The sequence below is a fragment of the Heterodontus francisci genome, chromosome 31, assembly GCF_036365525.1.
Source record: "Heterodontus francisci isolate sHetFra1 chromosome 31, sHetFra1.hap1, whole genome shotgun sequence".
Lineage (NCBI taxonomy): Eukaryota > Metazoa > Chordata > Chondrichthyes > Heterodontiformes > Heterodontidae > Heterodontus > Heterodontus francisci.
The window spans coordinates 36,617,135-36,639,336 of record NC_090401.1 but is presented as its reverse complement, the minus strand read 5'-3'; the positions used below and the strand labels follow the sequence as shown (position 1 = coordinate 36,639,336).

The 22,202-nt window shown below is 41.1% G+C and overlaps 1 protein-coding gene across 5 annotated transcripts in view; it reads left to right on the top strand.

Annotated features, from left to right (window-relative positions):
• Positions 1 to 22,202, top strand: part of LOC137346968 (UPF0500 protein C1orf216 homolog) — a 129,736-nt gene that overhangs the window by 100,960 nt on the left and 6,574 nt on the right. The window contains exons 1-2 of one of the 5 annotated variants that reach the window (XM_068010931.1): positions 8,921 to 9,050; positions 21,158 to 21,285. The gene's annotated coding sequence lies outside the window, so the exon portion shown is untranslated. The other 4 variants (XM_068010929.1, XM_068010933.1, XM_068010930.1 and 1 more) reach the window with 4 other exon arrangements.

The following is a 22,202-nucleotide window of genomic DNA, read 5'->3' as shown; positions in this document are numbered from 1 at the left end:
CAATGCCGGGTCCCTCATTCAGGTACTGTGCCTTTTAAAAAAGGACACCCCGCCACACTAGCCCCCCCCCCCCACCCTCTCCCGCCCGCCGCACAGCTAATTGCAGCTGTGGAGGGAAAGGCCCTTAACTGGGGATTAATTGTCCAGCAAAGGGCCTCAATTGGCGAAGGGCCGGGAAGGGCATTCATAGGCCTTCCTGCTCCAGACTAAATTTTGGCAGAGGCGGGATGGTGGCGAGAACACCCACCCCCCCACCCCCCCACCCCACCACCATCATCCCACCCGATTTTATGCTCTTCCCACCTCCAAACCACTGCGGGGGAGGGCATAAAATGCATAAAATGCATAAAATTCCCCCTCTGTCTTTTCTTGTGTGTGTGTGTGCGTGTGTGTGTGTGAGAGAGCATGTGTGAAGTCACGAACATTTTTCAGTTATTGTGTAAAAAAATAAATATTTATCTTTTTTAACCTACGAGAAAACCTATTGTTTGTCTGTTTATTTGGCCCTCAAACACTCAGGGACTAAAACTTTATCTTTAAAGCACTATCTGTGGTGAGTTGAGGGGTGATAAGTGGAAGTCACCCACACCATTTCCCATCTGTCCGTAACAATGGGCATAAATGTACAGCCGGGATTGTAGGTGCAGTAGGGCCCAAAGTCACTATTTCAGGTATTTCCAGTGATTTTTTTTTAATATGAGGCTACAGAGGAGGTTTACCAGAATGTTACCAGGGATGAGGGACTTTGTTCTCCTTGGAATAGAGAATGTTAAGAGGTCATCTCACAGGAGGTTTTCAAAATGATGAAAGACTTTGATAGAGTAGATACAGAAAATATACTCCCTCTGGTGAGTGGGTCGAAGTCATTGACAAAAGATCTAGAGGGGAAATGAGGAGAAATGCCTTCACACAGGGAGTTGTCAGGATCGGTAATGCTCTATCTGAAAAGGTGGTGGAAGTGTAAGACTCTTAAACAGGGGGTTTCACTTCCCTCTAAGCTCCTGCCCCCATACTGAGTATCAATGATATGAAACAAACTCTGGATACAACCTTATGTGGAAAACCTTTATTAACTCACTGAGCAATAGTATATACTTACTATACCAGTTGCTTAGTTAGACCCGAGTATAGGAGCTCATTCCCGGGGTGGACAATCTGCTGCATGTCTTCCTGTGCCTGACCAAGTCCCACTTTCCGGGCTGCAGCAAAAATATTCTTGTGGGCTGTGGCTTTATACCCCTTACTGAGCTTGGTCCTTCGACATATAAGGTAATGTCTTGAAATGAGTCATCCAATTGGGTTTCAGTGCCTTATCAATCCCACCATGGCTATGCAAGACCACCTGCATGTGGTCATATCCTTCTCTCAGCAGGGGGGATCTTAGGTGCATACCAGCAATGGATGTCATTACGGCCAGGTGAGGAAGGGGTCACAGGCTCCCCTCTTGTCCTTCCTCTTTTTTGACCGCAACATGGTTTATTCCTTTTTTAAACAGTGGATGTGCTTACCACCTCACACCTTTGTTGTGATCATAAAAGAAGCAATTGGACAGGTTTTCTTGAGTTTAAACAATAAAGAGATGTGTTTATTATACTTAAAAATCTAAACCTGATCTAAGTAAAACAATAAAAAATATACTACACATTTACGCAAACATTCACACACACAAATAGATTACAGAGTGAGGAAGGGTAGAATTATGGTTGGATTAGAATCCAGAACAAATTTTTAAAAAATACACAGTCTGTGAGGTCTGTTGTCTTCCAGCTGAAGTTGTGTTTTTGGAGTAATTGGCTGGTAGAGGTGCACTTTTTAGCTGGCCCACCTGGTTCAGGGTTTTCTTGGAGACAGACTTGTAGGTGGATTTCTTCCCCTGGTGCCTTTGTCTTGGATCCAGAAACCAGCAGCTGGGCTTCGCATGCCCTAACAGGCCCCACCAGGCCTTCTGGAGAGAGAGAGAGAGAGAGAGAGAGACCTTCTGGCTTTTGCACAGTTTGAGTCACTAGCTTGTCTGCCTTGTCCAAGAGAAAACTCCCAGCTTTCACAGAGATGGACAGACAGTCACATGACTGCCTCAGTGTATTCTCTGGTACCTTCTAATGAGATTTAAGTTTATGAATTTCATTCTTTCAGGTCTCAGGATAGCAAATATTTACACTTGGAGGGGTTTACCCTTTCATGTTACTGTTCTAGGACGGCTTTGAATGTCATGCTAATAAAAGCAATCTCAGGTAGTTCAATCAATAGAGCAAGCCATTATTTTGGGTACAGGCGCATCAGACAGGTGTCTCCTCTTGGATGCCTTAGAATGTACAAAGTGTTTCAGGTGCAAATTGTGGTGGCCATCTTGGCTGTCAGTCTTTAAAAAGTTAACTGTAGAATTTTTTCATTAACATTTTAATGTAAGTTTCCAATCGATAAATTAAAATTCCTCATTTGGCATAGCAGGTTTTCTTGACAATGTGATATCTGCATCTTAATAGGTAAGAAGGAAACCATAGCACTGCAGCCTCACAGCTCCAGAGACCTGGGTTCAGTTCTGGGTACTGCCTGTGCGGAGTTTGCAAGTTCTCCCCTTGACCGTGTGGGTTTCCGCCGGGTGCTCCGGTTTCCTCCCACAGCCAAAGACTTGCAGGTTGATAGGTAAATTGGCCATTGTAAATTGCCCCTAGTGTAGGTAGGTGGTAGGAGAAAGGTGTGGATGTGGTAGGGAATATGGGGTTAATGTAAGATTAGTATAAATGGGTGGTTGTTGGTCAGCACAGACTCGGCAGGCCGAAGGGCCTGTTTCAGTGCTGTATCTCTAAATAAATAAATAAAATAAAATAAATATTCCAAGAGGCCATTGTCTATGAAAGTAATTGTAGACAGAGTGTCTGATGTTGTAATAGTCTGGGGCTACCACCTTAGTGGCATGTCCTGACACGTCTGTATGTGTGTTTGTGTGTGTGGGCCCTTGTAAAGTTAAACTGTCTTTTACAAAAAAGTCCAATATGAGCCCAACAATGATGTCTTCAGTCAGAATTCTTCTCCCTTCACCCCGATGTCCTCCACACTCCATGTTCATACCACCTGGTGAGCCCCATATGCTGGTCCACAGCACAACTGGTTACATTTTACTTATAAACAGAAATGCATGAGGTGTTAAACATGTCTTACAGCATAACAGAAATACAAGAGATAGCCAAATGCCTTACAGAAGCTGATCCCACAAATAATTTTGAAAGGAAATTGCACAGGTACCTGAGGAACTTACAGGGTTATGGACAAAAAGTGGGGTGTGGGACTAAGCATGTCTGCTCTTTCAAAGAGCTAGCACAGGTACAATGAGCTGAATTGCTGCCTCTGATGTTGTAAGTTTCTGCAGTTCTATGGTTTCATCTTGCTGAGACCTGCACTTTAGTTTTTACATCTTTGAATGTTTCCTCCTGGCATCAGAACCTGTTATATTAAAGAGAGAAAATCTTCCACAATTGCATTTTCTTAAACACGCTGTTTCTAATGTGCATAAATAATCTTTTGATGGTTTCAAACATCAATTTCCATAAAATCCATAAGATAGAGACTGAAAGAAAGAAGCTAACAAATGTTCCACGCTTTCCTCAAGGCCCGGATTGTTGATTTGCATTTGTTTTATGCTGGTTGTTGCATTCCAGAATGTATTCATGAGATTGTCAGGAAATTTTGGTGTAAGTTGCCGTCAACGTAAATCATAAATCATAACCATAAATCGGATTGGTAAAATTTTGTCCCACAAATAGGTCATGATAATTTCCAGGTTTATTTCATGTACAGTTTCTGTTGAGTTGGCTGCTATAGGAAAGAAGTAGAAATAGTCCTCGTCATTTTTATCAGGTCAGCTTCAAAACAAAATTCATTTGAAAATTATGAAAATTCTATACAGATCTACAATACTTGAAAGTCAATGACTGGCTGTAATTATTTATTTTAATTCATGTTCCAGAATGTTTTTATTTGATAATATTTTGTTACACATGATATAAAAATCAGTCTAGGTTCTATACACTTTTGAAATTCGCTGTTGTATTTTTGGAAAAAAAAAATGACGTGGATAGCTGAAAAGCAACTTGTTTTTGCCCTCCACTGATGTGATTGGAACAGCACTCTGTGTTAGATGATACTAGTTTGATCTGATGGGGATTAACTCTGTCATTTGAAAATTGGTAACATATTGGCCATACTCCAGTCCTCTGGCACACGTCCTTTCTCTGTAAAACCCTGCAATATACTTCCTAGGACCTCTGCTATTTCTTCCCCCGCAATTCCCTGAGGATCCTTGCATGTATCCCGTCAGATGCTGGCACCTTGTCCTCCTTTAGATTCATCAACTTATCCAATATTCTCCTTTTTTATATAATATTTTTCATTTCATTATTAAACAATTCAACAGTTGCCTCCTTCCGCAATATTCTTTCTCGTAAACATCAAAACTAAGTTCTTGGTAAGTATCCCTGGCCATTTTCCACTTCTCTCCTCTCAAGGATCTCACCTTCAATTTGCGATCCTCTTTTTACTGATACAGTAAAGTATTCTAAAAATATAATAGGGGTTCGGGTCGGGTAGCAGGCCTTTACTGTTCATTACTCTCTTCAGACTGGAACTGTTGTATTACTATTTAAAAATGTGAGCACATAAAACAGTCTTACAACACAATCTGTCTGTATGATGTGTGGTCAGTTATTCACATACTAGCTGCAATGCAGAATCTATGGGCTGAATTTTACTGGCCCCTCGATGCAGCGGGATGTAGTGCGGGGGCTAAAATTCTGCGGGGAGAGGCCCGCCTCAGCCTGCGACATCGAGAAGGGGTCGCTGCATATTACCGGCGGCGGGGGGACTTCAGTGCGCCCCCCCCCCCCCCCCCCACCATCGCCTGGCGGCAGGCCCTTCATCTCCATATGCAAATTAACATTAATGAGATGTAAATATACTTACCTGCAGGCGGCAGCCAACCCATGCCGATTTTACGGCCACCAGACATGCCCCGTGCATCTTCGGAACTTCACAGGGAGTTCTGATGCAAGAATGTGGTGGGAAGGGGGAGGAATAAGATTTTCAGGACAGGTGAAGGGGCGGGGCAATCAATTTTTATTGGATGTGGTGATAGTGGGAAGGGGTTATAGGAAAAAATGTTAGCAGTTTGGGGGGTAAAGTTCGGGTCAAGGAAAAGGCATGTTTTGGTTATTTTGGGGAATTGAAATGATCATGGTGGGGGGGGGGGCCTCCATATCTTTATTACCTGTTTAATAAAAATGGCGATTACTTTGCTTTTAAAAATTAAAACTTCATCTAAGGGCTTAAAGCCTTTATAAATGGCGCTGGTGCCTGTGCAGTGGCGTGAACGTCGTTGCCGGGGACGTGGTGGCCACCCCTGATGATGTCATCGGGTACGGCCACTCCACCCCTCCACTTAAATGACCCCCCCGTGTAATATCGCGGAGGCTCCACGGCGGCATTTCCGTGTCGGAAGGCCGCCAAGTTGAAAGCGCGCCGCCTCTAAAATTCAGGCCTATATTTGGTTGTCTCTCCATGTACATGTCAACATTTTGCTTCAGCAAGGCAGTGCGTAACAGAACATAACAGAAGGGAGACAACCCAAACAGGAAGAGGTCCCCTAACTTTAGAACATTGATATAAAAGCAAAATACTGCGGATGCTGGAAATCTGAAATAAAAGCAGAAAATGCTGGAAATACTCAGGTTAGGCAGCATCTGTGATGAAGGGTCGTAGACCTGAAACATTAAGTCTTTTTCTCTATCCACAAATGCTGGCTGACTTGCTGAGCATTTCCAGCATTTTCTGCTTTTGTTTTAGGACATTGAGTCAATTTAAACAGGCAATCAAGGCTAGTCGCATTTTCTCTTATTCTTCATCTATTTACTCACTCAGATACATTTCAACACATCACCATGCCTCACTGCTAGCTCTGCCATCTCTGTTTGGAGGGGTAATTTACAGCTAGCATTCCAACATAGGCTTCCCCTTCATTTCTCTAATTAAACCCTAAGGACCAGCCACAGGCACCATCTTTTATTTACTCCTTTGACAGCAAACACCAGCACAGGTATGTCAATGCTGGAGTACTTCCATGATCAGTTTTAGGTGGGTGCACTAAGTGACATACAGAGTATAAGGAGCTTGAGCAGAAGCAGCTTTGTAGTGGCAGAAGAGGAGCAGGAAGCAGCTGACTAGAGGACCATCTAACATCCTTCTTCAGTTTCAGGCCAATAAAATTCAGATCTCACCAGGTCTGCATTTAAAAGAAGAAATTTGAGTACTGAATTTGAACACTTATGTTCATTGATATCATTAGGGTCTGTAAAATGCCCTGTGAGTTCTGGCAATAACCATGTTAGAGTTCATTCCTCATTTACGTACAGTCGTGTTTGACTCCTTAACAAAACTGCAGTCTACATTGTTACAACCAAGGCGGGAGGAGTACACTGTTTATTTTAGTTCCACTTCTCCACGGGTCACAACATATATTTAAATTTTTTCCCACTTACCGATATAGTCAATCATAGACTCTATTTTTTATCCCAGAATAAAACACACCAACCAGATTTCTTTAATAAACAACAAAATTATCAGTTTATTATAAAACAAGACATAACCAGTAATGAAGTAAACACACAGATTGAATTATTAAAGTTCCCTTTCTATCTTAGCCCCTCACACTCACACACAAATACATAACTGAAAAAAAAGGATTTATTGTTTTTAGAGCTCTACTACAGACAAAAAAGATGGGCTGATAACTTGCTCATTCTTGAAGAAGCAGCAGGTGAGATATGTTGTGATCTAAAACTGGCATACAGTCAGGCATCCGGGTACACATAGACAGGTCACTGGGGTCTTTTACAGCAGTTCTTTTCAGGCAGCATTGAGAATTAATTTAACAGGCTTTTCGTCAAAGACAGGAGACATGATGAGTTGACACAGTGGACTTCTCAGGATCTTTTAGAGAGATGCTGGAAAGCTGAAATGAGTTGTGGTCTTTTCTCCTTCCTTGAGAGTTCTCTTCTCTCCTTGGAAGTTATTTTCCCTCCTTGGAAGTTCTCTCCCTTTTTATACAGTTCAACCCTAACTCAAAACAATTCAAAAGTGAAACCGATAGCAGGAGGTCAACCTTTTGACCTCTATCAATCTTGATCTGTCACTTCTTTGTTAACAACTTCTCCGGATGTCCAAAGTTCTCTGTTTTTTTATTGAGCTGGAAGTCAGGTGGTTTCCTGGAAAGGCTTGTTTTCCTCACAAGAACTCTCAGTGCCCCTTTTAAAAATATTTCCAGGGACTGTTTTTCAAAGTCAAGTGGCCTTTACATGACCCCCTTTTAAAACCCTCAAGTTTAACATTACTTCGATCTTTCAAAAATGAATCCTCAAAAAATATATTTAACAAAACACAGAAGTACTTTCGTAACAACATGGAAATGTGGCAACTCCGACCAACTGCTGCAAAACTCCCAATGGCTGAGATTCTAAACCCAGTAACTTTCATGAATACCTGGACTGCTGCTATAGATTCATTTAGCTCCAATCTTGAGCTGTTTGTTTTGTTTATTTAAACATGCTAGGATCAGGTGGAAATATTATGGAGATCTGCACTATCCTTACAGTTGCCCAGAAGCTTAGCCCCATATAGATCAGTAGGCATACTCAGGGAGCACCCAGCAGCAAGTGCATGATTGAATAAGCATGAGTTAAGCTGCTGCATTTCAGAGCAACACTGCATGTAACCCAAACACCCCACCCCCTCCAATAGATAATAGGTGCACCAGAAGGCAGGCTAGAATGGCCAGCCAATTCAGCACTGGAGGGAAACAGCTGCCAGGCATCTCATGATCCAGCACAAGAAGGTATAGGGTTACCTCAAACCTAAGATTGACACCTAGCTCAGCCACCTCGCTTGCTGCTGCCGTGGGCAAAGCACCAAGGTCAAAAGTTAGCTACTGACAGTAGTCACTTTTAATGAACTACATTTGTTTCCACTTTATTTCTTTTGATGGTGTAGGATAAACAACTATAAGATCAAAGGATTGGCATCTATTATTGAGTTGGTACAGACCTTAATGCCGATTGTTGGGTATTGCGAAGAGAACTACTGATGCATTGGGTGGATGTGGCACTTGGCTGAAGGCATTATGAGACCCAGCCATGTGAATCTTGCTGCCTTTAGCAGTGTTTCAGCATGACTATCCTTGAAATATAGTCTACCTATTGTGGCGAGTGGCACCACTTGCTCGATAGTTAGAATTTTTGGATGATAAATTTTGGAACATGCAGCAAACTACAAGATCTATCCAGGGCTTTGTATAGCACAAAATATCCTCGCTTTTACATTCTGGTTATAAAGGCTAAACTTTTTCATTTAAATTTTTAAATTTTTTATACCTGATTACAACATTTTAGTGGTCTGTGTACGTGAACGCTTAAATCTGTTCCTAGCTTTTCACAATTTAAATAATACTGGGATCCATCTTTTTATGCTCCAGAATAGATAACCCCACACTGAGCTGTGGTGAAATCCATTGGCCACTGTTTTGCCCATTCACTTAATTTATCAATGTCTCTTTGTAATTGGAATGTAAACAAGCTCTTTAATCACCCAACTGGTCCGTTTCCAACCTAAAACTGCTCAAACGAAATGAAAAAAAAATGTCCCAATGATTTTTCTCCTGGGTTACTAGCAGCAGAGTCTGGAGATTAATCTTTAATTCCCGGAGACTAGGACAATCCTGGAGAGTTGGCATCTGGTAGGTAGCTCCCCCTGCCCTGTATTAGCTCTGGCTGATGAATGAAGGATCCTGTGTAGGACTGAGTGGCTAATGCACCAATGGTCCCGGTGTTATATAGTGGAGGCTTTCGGTATAGGCTCCGAGTGACAGAGTTAGCGCTGTGTAGCGGCTCATACATGTTGCACTGCCACTGGTGAGGTTGATGTGTGATGTATTTCCGCTCTTGGAACTGATCAAAGCTGCGATCCGACCTGAGCAGAAAGCGATAAACAGCGACACACCTTTCTGGACGGTAGGCCAGTCATGTCAGTGTATAAAGCCGGAGTAATATCAATACTCGAGATAACAATGCGGGTTTAGAACGGGGCTTCATGTATCTGTGGATGGGGAGAGTTTAATCTGCGGAGGGAACCATTCACTATTGCGGCGAAGCCCAGCTCTGATTTAGAAATCACAGATGGAAGGTATTTAGAACATGTGCGGATTTTATTGCGGAGATGGAGGACCGGAATTGTGGATTTTGTTTAAAATCCTCCTCATATTGTTTTTTTTTTGACGAGTCTTCAGCGTTAAAATGATGAAAGACACCCCTTCCTTCTCCAAAGGGTGGGTTGGTAGTCAGGTGCCTGGTGTGTTTTGTTTTCTAGGGCTGTTATTTTAAACCTGTCACCCAGCAGCTTGTGGCGGAGCTGAGCGTTTGGGAGCTGGAGGAGGGGGAAGAGGATGTAGCTGACTGGAGCCAGGAATGTTAAAGGGGCATGTAACTGTAACAGTGAGGGGAGGGAGGGTGTGCTACGGTGAGGAGGAGGAGGGAGGGCGAGTTCTGGTGAGGAGGAGGAAGAGGGGCAGTGTGTTACAAAAATAATAAAAGGACAAAAGTAAAGGCTCTGTATCTGAATGCACGTAGCAAAACAGATGAACTGCCAACGTAAATAGAAATAAATACGATCTGATAACCCTTGCAGAGACATGGCTGCAGGATGATATAGATTGGGACCTGAATATTGAAGGTTACATGACATTTAGGAAGGGCAGGAAGCTAGGAAAAGTTGGAGCGGTGACTCTGTTAATTAATGATGGTATTAGCACAGTAGAAAGGGATGACCTAAGTTCAGGAAACCAGGATATAGAAGTGGTTTGGGCAGAGATGAGAAAAGGCAGGAAGTCTCTGGCAGGAGTGACGTACTGACCCCCTAACTGTAACCACACGGTAGGATAGGGTATAAAGAAAGAAATAATGGGAGTGTGTCAGAAAGGTACGGTGATAATCATGGGGAATTTTAATCTACATATAGACTGGAAGAATCAGATGGGCAAAGGCAGCCTAGATGAAGAGTTCATAGAATGTTTTCGGGATAGTTTCTTAGAACAGCACATTCTGGAACCAACCAGAGAGCAGGCAATACTAGAATAAGAGCAAAATACTGCAGATGCTGGAACTCTGAAATGAGAACAGAAAGTGCCAGAAAAACCCAACAGGTCTGGTAGCAACTTTGGAGAGAGAAACAGAGTTAACGTTTCAGGTCTGTGACCCTTCAACAGAACTGGCAAAAGTTAGAAATGTGCAAGTTTAAGGAGATATTTCAGATACACAGAATAGATACATTCCAATGAGAAAGGAAAAAATCCAAGGGTAGTACTCACCATCTGTGGTTAATTTAAAAAGTTAAAGATAGTATCAAATTTAAAGAAAAAGCATATCATTGCACAAAGATGGGTGGCAGGTCAGAAGATAGTACAGAATATAAAAAACAGCAAAGAATGACTAAAAGATTAATAAGGAGGGGAAAATTAGAGTATGAGAGAAAGCTAGCTAGAAATATAAAATCAGTAGGAGTTTCTACAAATAGTTAAAGAAAAGAGGTAACAAAGTGAGTGTTGGTCCTACAGAAAGTGAGTCTGGGGAATTAATAATGGAAAATATGGAGATGGCAGATGAATTCAACAGATATTTTGCATCGGTCTTCACTATAGAGAATACAAGTAACATCCCAGAAATAGCTGTAAATCAGGAAATGGAAGGAAGGGAGGAACTCGAGAAAATTACAATCACCAGGGAAGTGGTACTGAGCAAATTGTTGGAGCTGTGGGCTGACAAGTCCCCGGTTCCTGATGGACTTCATCCTAGCGTGTTAAATGATGTAGCTAGTGAGATAATTGATACGTTGGTTTTAATTTTCCAAATTTTCTAGATTCGGGGAAGGTTCCATTTGATTGGAAAATAATGAATGTAACTCCTTTATTCAAAAAGGGAGGGAGACAGAAAGCAGGAAATTACAGGCTAGTCACCTTAACATCTATCATAGGGAAAATGTTAGCTATTCTTAATGATGATATAGTAGAGCAGAAAAACATGTTTAACCAATTTATTGGAGTTCTCAGAAGATGGAACATGTGCTGTGGATAAAGAGGAATCAGTGGATGTATTGTACTTAGATTTCCAGAAAGCATTTGATAAGGTGCCACTTCAAAGGTTATTGCAGAAAATAAAAGCTCATGGTGTAAGGAGTAACATATTGGCATGGATAGAAAATTGGTTAATTAACAGGAAAAAGAGTAGGCATGACTGGGTCATTTTCTGGTTGGCAAGATGTAACAAGTGTTGTGCCACAGGGATCAGGGCTGGGGCCTCAACTTTTTACAATTTATATAAATGACTTGGATGAAGAGACCGAAGGTATGGTTGCTAAATTCGCTGATGCCACAAAGATAGGTAGGAAAGTAAGTTGTGAAGAGGACATAAGGAGGCTACAAAAGGATATAGATAGGTTAAGTGAGTGGGAAAATGGAGTATAATGAGGGAAAATGTGAAATTGTCCATTTTATTCTTCCTGCCAAAAAAGAAGCATATTCTCTAAATGGTGAGAGATTGCAGAGCTCTGAGATGCAGAGGGATCTGGGTGTCCTAGTGCACGAATCGCAAAAGGTTAGTATGCAGGTATAGCAAGTAATTAGGAAAGCTAATAGAATGTTATCGCTTATTGCGAGGGTAATTGAATACAAAAGTAGGGAGGTTCTACTTTAGTTATACAGGGAATTGGTAAGACCACATCTGGAGTACAGCGTACCGTATTGGACTCCTTAATTAAGGAAGGATGTAAATGCGTTGGAAGCAGTTGTTACGACCAGGTAAGAGGTCTAGGGTTCCTTTTTAGGCTTCACCTGGTCTTACTGTAACAGGATTTTATTTTTAAATGCATTGTGTTTTGAGCTTCCCCTTGGTGAATCCTTGTTCACCGCTTTCCAATTATAAGGCAAAGAAACCAGCACATACAGGCTTTCTTAGGTTTAAAGAAGAAAGACTGAAATTTATTAAAACTTTAACTTTAACTCTAATTTGGTTGATGCCTACAGATACATGATGCCCCCACGCTCACGTGCATATGCGATACGCACATGCAAATAGAGACAGGAAAGGGCAGAAGAACGATAAAGTGGAAAGGTTTGAGGCAATATCTGAAGAGTTTGTTACGGTTCTTTGAGCTCACTGTAGAGTCCTTGCTTGTAGGTAATTCTTGCTTTTCGTTGAGGCCCAGTATTCTTCTTAAACCTTGTTCACTGTAGGAGACTTTTCTGCCAATGGGAACAGTTTCACTCTATTTAATCTGTCTAGACCCCTCATGATTCTGAACACCTCTGTCAAATCTCTTCTCAACCAGCTTCTCCAATCCATCCTCATAACTGAAGTTCCTTCATCCCTGGAAGCGTTCTTGTAAATCTTTTCTGCATTCTATCTAAAGTCTTCACATCTTTCCTGCAGTGCGGTTCTCAGAATTGAACACAATACCCCAGTTGAGGCCAGACCGAATCAGCATTTTATAAAGGTTCATCATAACTTCCTTACTTTTGTTCTCTATGCCCCTATTTATAACGCCCAGGATTTGATATGCCTTTTTAACCACTTTCTCAAATTACCCTGCCACCTTCAATGATTTGTGTACATATACCCCCAGGTCTTTCTTTTCCTGTACCCCATTTAAAATTGTGCCCTTTAGTTTATATTGCCTCTCCTCATTCTCCCTACCAAAATGTATCACTTCACACTTCTCTGCATTAGGTTTCATTTGTTATGTATCTGCCCATTCCATCAGCCTGTCTATGTCCTCTTGAAGTCTATCACCATCCTCCTCACTGTTCACAATACTTCCAAGTTTGAGTCATCTGCACATTTTGAAATTGTGCTCTGTACACTCTCAAGTCTAGATCATTTACTATATATCAAGAAAAGCAGTGGTCCTCGTACTGATCCCTGGGGAACCCCTTGCATACCTCCTTCCAGTCCAAAAAACAATTGTTCACCAATACTCCCTGTTTCCTATCACTCGGCCAACTTCGTATCCATGTTGCCAGTGTCCTTTTATTCCATGGGCTTCAGCTTTGTCAAATGCCTTTTGGAAGTCCATATACACCAGATCAACCACATTACCCTCAACAAAAACTTCAATCAGGTTAGTAAAACACGATTTGCCTCTAACAAATCTATGCTGACTTTCCTTAACTAATCCACACTTGTCCTAGTGACTGTTAATTTTGCCCCGGATTATTGTTTCTAAAAGATTTGGCACCAATGATGCTAAACTGACTGTCTGTAGTTCCTGGGCTAATCTTTGCACCCTTTTTTGAACAAGTGTGTAACATTTGCAATTCTCCAGTCCTCTGGCACCATCACTATATCTAAGGAGGATTGAAGATTATGGCCAGTGCCTCTGCAATTTCCTCCCTTACTTGCCTCAGCATTTTTGGATACATCTCATCTAGCACTGGTGACTTACCAACAGTGTGTACAGCCAGCCTATCTAATACCTCCTCTTCATCAATTTTTAGCTTGTTCAGTGTCTCAACTACCTTTGGCAGGATCTTCTTCCTTGGTAAAGACAGACGCAATGTATTCACTTAATACCTCAGCCGTGCCATCCGGCTTCATGCGCAAATCCCCTTTTTGATCCCTAATCGGCCTCCCCTCTCCTTTTACTATTTATATGCTGATGGAAGACTTTTGGATTCTCTTTTATGTTAGCTACCAGTCTATTCTCATACTCTCTCTTTGCCTCTCACGTCCTTTTTTAACTTCCTTTCTGAACTTTCTATATTCAGCCTGGTTCTCACTTGTATTGCTAACCCATTGTCTTATTCTCTATCTCTTATCCATGAAGCTTTTGCTTTGCTTGCCCTACCTTTTTCCCATCCTGGAAATCCCGACTGTACCCAAACCATCTTCTCTTTAAAGGCATCTCATTGTTCCATTAAAGCATTGCCTGCCAATCTTTGATTTCAATTACCTGGGAGAGATCCATCCTCACCCCACTGAAATTGGCCTTCCTCCAATTAAGTATTTTTACTCTAGATTGCTCCTTGTCCTTTTCCATAGTTAACCTAAACCTGAGGATACTATGATCACTGTTCCCTAAATGTTCCCCTATTGACACCTCATTCCCCAGAACCAGATCCAGCAATGCCTCCTTCCTTAGTACGTCTGGACTACTATGTACAATTTTGGTCTCCTTACCTAAGGAAGGATATACATGCCTTAGAGGGGATGCAAAGGATCACTCGGTTAATTCCTGGGATGACAGGACTGTCTTATTAGGAAAGGCTGAGTGGTATGAGCATATATTCTTTGGAATTTAGAAGAACAAGAGGTGATCAATTTGAAAAGTGTAAATTTCTTCAAGGGCTTGACAGGATAGATGCTGAGACATTGTTCCCCTTGGCTGGAGAGTCTAAAACTAGGTTTGATAGTCTCAGGATAAGGAGTTGGCAATTTAGTACTGAGGTGAGAAGAAACTTCTTCATACACAGGGTTGTGAATCCTTGGAATGCTCTACCCCAGAGGGCTTTATATGCTCCGCCACTGAGTATATTCAAGTCTGAGATTGATAGATTTTTGGGTACTGAGGGAATCAAGGGATATGGATCACTAACGTCCTTTAGAGAAGGAAATCTGCCTAATCCTCACCTGGTCTGGCCTACATGTGACTCCAGACCCACAGCAATGTGGTTGACTCTTAAATGTCTTCTGAAATGGCCACTCAGTTCAAGGGCAAATGGGGATGGGCAATAAATGCTAGCTTAGCCAGCGACGCCCACATCCCATGAATGAATCTTAAAAAAATCATGGAGAGATGCCGCAAGGGTGGCTCGTGTGGGAAATGAACATAATTCGCACTGCAACTAAGTGGTTAAAGTACATTGCTGGGAAAATTATTTCTCTCTGTGGTTCACCTTTGCTGTTTAACACTGAAACTGGAACAGGGATTTTCAGCTCCTGTGTGCACCCCATCCTGCCACTAGCCCATGATTTTACTCCCATTCATTTTAATCGGCTTTCATTTGCTTATTACTATTATTAAGGGGAAGCGCATGAGAGGGAAATCCCATCTGGGTGTCTAAAGTAGGAAGGTTGCTCCGTTCCATCCCCATCACTAACTTTTCTCAGATCTTTGGGTACAAAACAGCCTATAAAAAGTATGAATTTAGGTCAAAAGAAAAATGGCATTTGGGACAACAAATGTGTCTGTGAATATGTTGACCACAGTGTTTGAGAAAGTGTCGCTGTCCAACATTTCAGCAGTTACTGTAAATGTCAAATATCTGAGTGCTGACCTTAGGGAGTAAGGAGAAGGTTAGAATCATACAATCATCCAAAGAAAGGAAATGTGGTGATGTCACAGCTTTTTTACCTTGAATTATTTTAGTTTTGTGTACCAGGATTTTCCTACAGGGAGTATTGTTTCTGGTCTATTTTGCATTGGTTTCAATTGGCCACATGACTTGACATGGAAAATTGATGGGAATAAATTTTCTTCCTCCTCTCCCTTTATGGTGAACAGCCTTATGGATGCCAGCTGCCTTTTGGTACCTTGCCCAATAGGACATTGTTCATGTATGACCCTTCACAGTTAGGCATCACTACCAAGTTTGGTCCTATTTTTAAATACCCCATGGTCCATATTGGAACTCCATGTATACTTTTCAGCCTGAACTATGATGCTCTTCACAGTTGAATAGTCATGACAATAGTCAATAGACACATCATGTTTCACCCAAAAAGAATGGGCTCTCAAACAAGGTTACTAGAGGGTGCCTGATGTGACTGAAACAGTAACCTTGCAATGAGTCTGTATCTCAGGAGGAAGGGATGGGAAATTGACAAAAATAAGAAAATCAGATGTAGTGGTAAGGCCACAAGCCTCTCCCAATTATCTGATTCTAACAGTAAGCTGTCACCACCAATGTGAGCACCAAGGAGAAAATGCTTTTACCTGTCTGAGGCTTGCTAAACCCCTTTCAAAATTTGGGCGGTATCCTTACCAATCATCCAAAAATCAGACCATAGGATGTAACTGCAAAGTCACTATAAAGGTTGTGAAGCATATTTGATTTCATCCTCATCTCTTTACTTCATAAAAATCATTCTGATATTTTTAGAACAAACCCTCAGATTCTAAAGCTAATATGTAAGAATGCAACCAGCTCATTAGAACTAAAACAAAAGCAGTAAATTCTGGAAATACTCAGCATTCTGATCAGAAATAAAGTTTATTGAAACTTTTCTTTAAAAATTAACAAATTATCTTTCATTTTTGAGCTGTGCCTATTTTTTCATTGAGTTCAGCAGTAGAAAATGATCTCTCTCTGAAACAGTTTTAATTTATTTTCCTGTGCTGAAATCTCTTAAATATTGATAATCATGACCACAAGCCAATTGTGGTTTTGATGAAGAAATGGAAGATATCCCATGAAATGATGATCATGAGGCATAATTTTCATACAACTGGTTTTGTTCTGTCTGTAGGTATAATACAACTTACTAACTGTTTAAACTTCAAAAACAGCAGCAGAAAAATAAATCAAAATTAAAATGTGGGTGAGTATATATTAGCATCTTCTCTTCTTCTTTGGCCTCCTTATCTCGAGAGACAATGGATAAGCGCCTGGAGGTGGTCAGTGGTTTGTGAAGCAGCGCCTGGAGTGGCTATAAAGGCCAATTCTAGAGTGACAGGCTCTTCCACAGGTGCTGCAGAGAAATTTGTTTGTCGGGGCTGTTACACAGTTGGCTCTCCCCTTGCACCTCTGTCTTTTTTCCTGCCAACTACTAAGTCTCTTCGACTCGCCACACTTTAGCCCCGCCTTTATGGCTGCCCACCAGCTCTGGCGAACGCTGGCAACTGACTCTCACGACTTGTGATCAATGTCACAGGATTTCATGTCGCGTTTGCAGACGTCTTTAAAGCGGAGACATGGACGGCCGGTGGGTCTGATACCAGTGGCGTGCTCACTGTACAATGTGTCTTTGGGGATCCTGCCATCTTCCATGTGGCTCACATGGCCAAGCCATCTTAAGCGCTGCTGACTCAGTAGTGTGTATAAGCTGGGGATGTTGGCCGCCTCGAGGACTTCTGTGTTGGAGATACGGTCCTGCCACCTGATGCCAAGTATTCTCCGGAGGCAGCGAAGATGGAATGAATTGAGACATCGTTCTTGGCTGACATACGTTGTCCAGGCCTCACTGCCATAGAGCAAGGTACTGAGGACACAGGCCTGATACACTCGGACTTTTGTGTTCCGTGTCAGTGCGCCATTTTCCCACCCTCTCTTGGCCAGTCTGGACATAGCAGTGGAAGCATACTTTATTTATATATATATATATATATATATATATACTAAAAACACAGGGATTGGTACAAATGTTTTATAAATGAAAATTTAAAAAGCAGCAACTGGTGATACAATGGATCAGAACAGTGCTGGTGCAAAAATGGAAGTGTTTTCCATTTCCCAGTTATCTCATTCCTCGCCTTGATCAGCACAAAACATTTATGACTGGAAACATTTTTAGTAAACAAACATATAATATTTGAACAGAGAAAAGGAGCTTTATCTTGCTGGGCAACATGCCAACATCTAAGGTTCACTATACTATGCATTACATAGTTTTAGGATCAGAACTGACCACACTAATGCTTCATGTTTTGACTAATTCAGAACAAAACCAGCAGTTTCTACACTGTTTTGCTGACTTGTGATGGCATTGTATCTTCTGTGGCATCTAATCACTGACCCTGATACTGGGAATCATTCACAGAGATCCTGATATCAATAATCAATTTGTGGTAAGCCTGCCACACTTCATAATCTATCACCATTTTGAAATTATTTCTGGTGTGCTGGTAACATTAACTAAAAACATATTGGATTGAGTGGAAACAATATTTATCTATTTAGTGCATCTGCCTTCATATTGTCCAGTTGACTTTGCCACTTAATGTGCCATTTGGTTGCGACTGGAATGTATCCTCTATTTAAAAACATTGCCATTGTACTGCTCTAATAAAAACTCTTGGAAGAGAAGCTTTCATTGATTTGAGCAAAAGTGGTGTGCACAGAATTTTGAAGAATTGGAAGAGCTGAGACAGATTAACTGAATGTTGTTAGCTCAGAGGGAGCTCACTATTAATCCTGTGCCTAGGCAAGATTTTAAAACACTATTCTGCCCAGTGCTCTTGTGATTAATAGTCATTGAAGGTGTAAATCCACAAAAAGCACTGTATTGCTGTTGCTGCATCTGGTGCAACTTGGTGCTCCAGTGCATTGTGCTACAGAGAAGTAGGATGTGTGTTTGTGCCTTCAGTTTTTCCAACCAAACTGATTGGAGATGCTTCCCCACAGGAAGTAAGAGGAAAAATCAGCAGGTTGGTTACTGTAGTGTGCAGTCGTACACCACCTGTTGTCCGGTTGCTTCAAGTTCAGCATTGGAAGAAATCTAAGTGCAATTGGTAACCTGCCCTCTTATTTGTCAAATGATGAATGGCAGTACAGTGATCCAAAGAGAGAGAAAGTACATTCAAAGTAGGAAGTGACAAAAACAATTGGATTGGTGGTAAATAAGCCTCTATTCTTAATGAGATTTAATGGAATTTTGAATAGAAACATATATTTTATTGAGGTATTTGCAGTGCTAGCCATAGTTTTAACATTTGGCTTCAAATGCCAAAGATTTTACTGTTGGGTATAACTGAACCCCACATTTATACTTGCCTTTTAGATCATTAAAATGAACAGTATCAGAAGAAATAAATGTACTAACGAGAAACTCAATTCTACCTTCCCTGAACTTGATATCAATGTGAAGTCATTGAAATGGCTGTACTGTTCCATGTTTGAATTTCAACAATTGAATAGATAATGGTTGTGTAATCCACGTACAACTGCCCCATTGGAATGAAAGGACAAGAAGTATAGATCTTGCCTTAAAATAGACTAAGGATTCCATCGCTTACATTATAAGAATACATGATTGAACATAAAGACACTAGAAATCTTCAACATTGTTCTTGTAACTTGAGTTAGATGAAGATGCAGAGGCACATCACTGTGAGGTAGCATGCGTAGAAATATGCTGGTATATAACATGACATGTTATTCCTCTCCCAATGTATTGTCTGCCTTTTTAGCCCTTAACACTGCAAATAAATTACTGCTGTGAAAAAAAAAAATGCTAGGATTTTCAAGCAGTTATTACCCACAGTCAGTTTACCGAGCTGCTAGTCACTTCCCTCTTTACTTTTTTTTTAGTGTTCACATTAAAAATAGGTTTGTTTTTGAGAAGGTGATGTCCAGTCATTTTAATTTAAACTTTAGTTTTTTTTTCCTCGCAGTATTTCCTCATGTTACAACAGCTTCTCCATATATTGATGCCAGAAGATAGTAAATGGAAATGTGGTTAATCAAGCCAAATAAATTTGCTTTGTTTCACAATGTTGTGATACTGTTTGCTTTCCTGGAAGGGTAGTACTCGGCTCTGAATTTGACGGAGTTCACAATTAATTCTGTTGGCATATCTGAAATGACCGGGGGCGATGTTTTACTTTGTGCATTAATATTTGAAATGTTTCTGAAAGCAGTTTATACCACAACTTTGAGGAGTGCTTCCATCTGAAAAATTAGCAAGTAGCAAAAAAAAAAAGCTTTTTACCTCCATAAGGCCTTGTCAAATGTCATTCCAAAGAAACTCTTAAGAGATTTAACTGGGGCCAGGTGAAAAATGGAAAGTTGAGTGTTCAACTCTAAATCAGGTTTGGCATTAGTCAGCTGAAAGGAGTTTTCTGGTACAGAGCCTGGGTTCTGTGACCATATCTTATAGTGCAGGTTATGGAGCTTGGCAGGGACACAGGGGTCATAAGGAGTGCACCATTCATAACACAAACTTCCCCAGGCAGTGATGTATAGCAAGAAAATTAACTGCCCTGGCAACTCCAACTTTCTTTAATTTCCATATCCATCCTGTAGTAGTACTACTTTACAATATTGTTGCCTTACCTTGTTGCTCTTTCTTGCACTATAGAACTTCTTACGGATTTCCTTCCAGGATCTCTCAGTAACTAACACAGAGGCCACATTGTCTGTGTTGTATTGCCATACAAGCTGCCTCTTGAGCATGTTTATGGACCTTTTCTTCTAGGTCAAATGAGTCACGTCATGCCTTTTCTTGATAACATCTACAGGGATCTGCAGTGAAATCAACTTTGCATGACATTGCCCAATGTAAAATTTCGAACGCTGACCAATTTGCTGATTGTAAAGTTGAATAAGGTGCATTTAACCCATTTTTTTGTAAAAAGAGGAAAATGTGAGTAAAAGTTACCACAAAGTAATTGCCAGCGACTTTTATCTAAACTATATAGTACAGTTGGTTCAATGAGACAAATTAATAAAAATTGAAGACAAATAAAATATTTGACTGCTCTGGGCTGCTTGAAGCCTGGAAATGTTCCATAAACGAAGTCATTACCTGGCATCGTTGGAGAATGTTCCTTCATTGAGAATTGTTACAAGAATATAAATATATTGATTTTAACAAAGCTGATATTTGCATTAAATTCTGTGGTTTCAAAAGAAATAGCTTTACATAAAGTACAAGTTAAATAACCCATTTCTGGCTGAGTCATCAAAATAGTCAAAACTCAGCATGAAAATGTTAAGCGCTTAGTGCTTCATATTCAGTCACTGCTATTTTATCATATCTTTTTGTCCTCTAATTGGTGTTGATAGCAATGCTCAGGAAAATAATGGACAATTGAGCAGCTCACATACCCAATGAACAACAAAGGGTATTGTTCAGTATCCCACAAATGTGTGGTATTTGCTTTATAGCCTTGGACAATTTGTTTCAATTTTTGTAAACTACTTGCAGGTGATATTCTAATTTCAGAAAGCGGTATGTGTTCATGCCTGGTGAAGTCGTCGGACACATCCTGTTACTATGGTGCCTCACTGGGCCCCAAGTAAAACAAGCACTGTTACATGGCACATCAGCAGGTTGCAAGGAGCCCGATGTGATGTTGTACTCAATGGATCTTATTTAACATTATGTTATTTTCCTTTGTCTGTTGGAGGCAGAAAATAAGTCAGTGGATGGATCAGTGAAAGCTCGTTCTATGCTACACTCAGAGCTAAAAGCATTGGCTTGAGTTACCTGAGAGACAGGTCGTATCTTCAGGCAATAATTTGGTCGTCATTGTGTGCAGGTGCGTGCAGGCAATCCTTGTACAAGGAATTAAATGACACTTCTATTAAGATATTTTCTGACACTTAAAATAATGGGAATACTGTTTCATAATAAATTCCCTAACTGAATTGTTTGTTTTTTTAAAAAGTCTTTTCCAATGCCTTTATTTATGTAACTTGCTTGGTTTTAATTTCATGGGTAGAGTTCTTATGAGCTGAATTCTGCATCTTCATTCTATACCTTATTTGGGTCCAAGGAAGCTGGGTCTAATAAATAGCCCCGATTAAGTTAATCGTGTGAACCACATGTTGGGATGGATTTTAAAAGCCCGGCAGCGAGCTCAAAAAATGGCGGCCTGCCTGTGCGGGCTGCATGCCAAAGAGCTGCCCCAATCTCGAGCACAGTGTCTCACTTAGATAGCCGGGGTGGCCTGTCCCTCCCCAATTTCGTGGAGGGGGCAGGCTGTCTGTCCCCAGCAATGGTGTCAGCTGCCTGTGCGTAGGTGCTGGTGCCCTTTTTAAAGGGCAACCAGCCCTGCCGCCCAACTTAAATTTTTAAAGTCCTACCCTCCAAAATTAAATACATTTCTAATGCCCCTTTCCCATCTCCCAGTAACATTTATAACAACTATTTGCCCTTTATCCCTCCCAAAAACACCTTTTACATCTGACCTCCGCCCCCTCCCCACCACCAACTGCACAACGTTTAAGGTTCAACCTTTCCCACCATCCCCTACACCCATTACGTATACATGGCCCCGACCCTGTCCCCGTTTTCCCCCACCCCCCACCAGTGTGGCACCACGTTTCCCCAGACGGGGATCTGAAGGTGTGGGCGTGCTGGCTGCTGCGTCAAAGACCACGGCAGTCCCTCAAGATCGCAGGTAAGTCTATTTAAATTTAATAATTTATTCATTTGAATATGTTAATTGTGGTC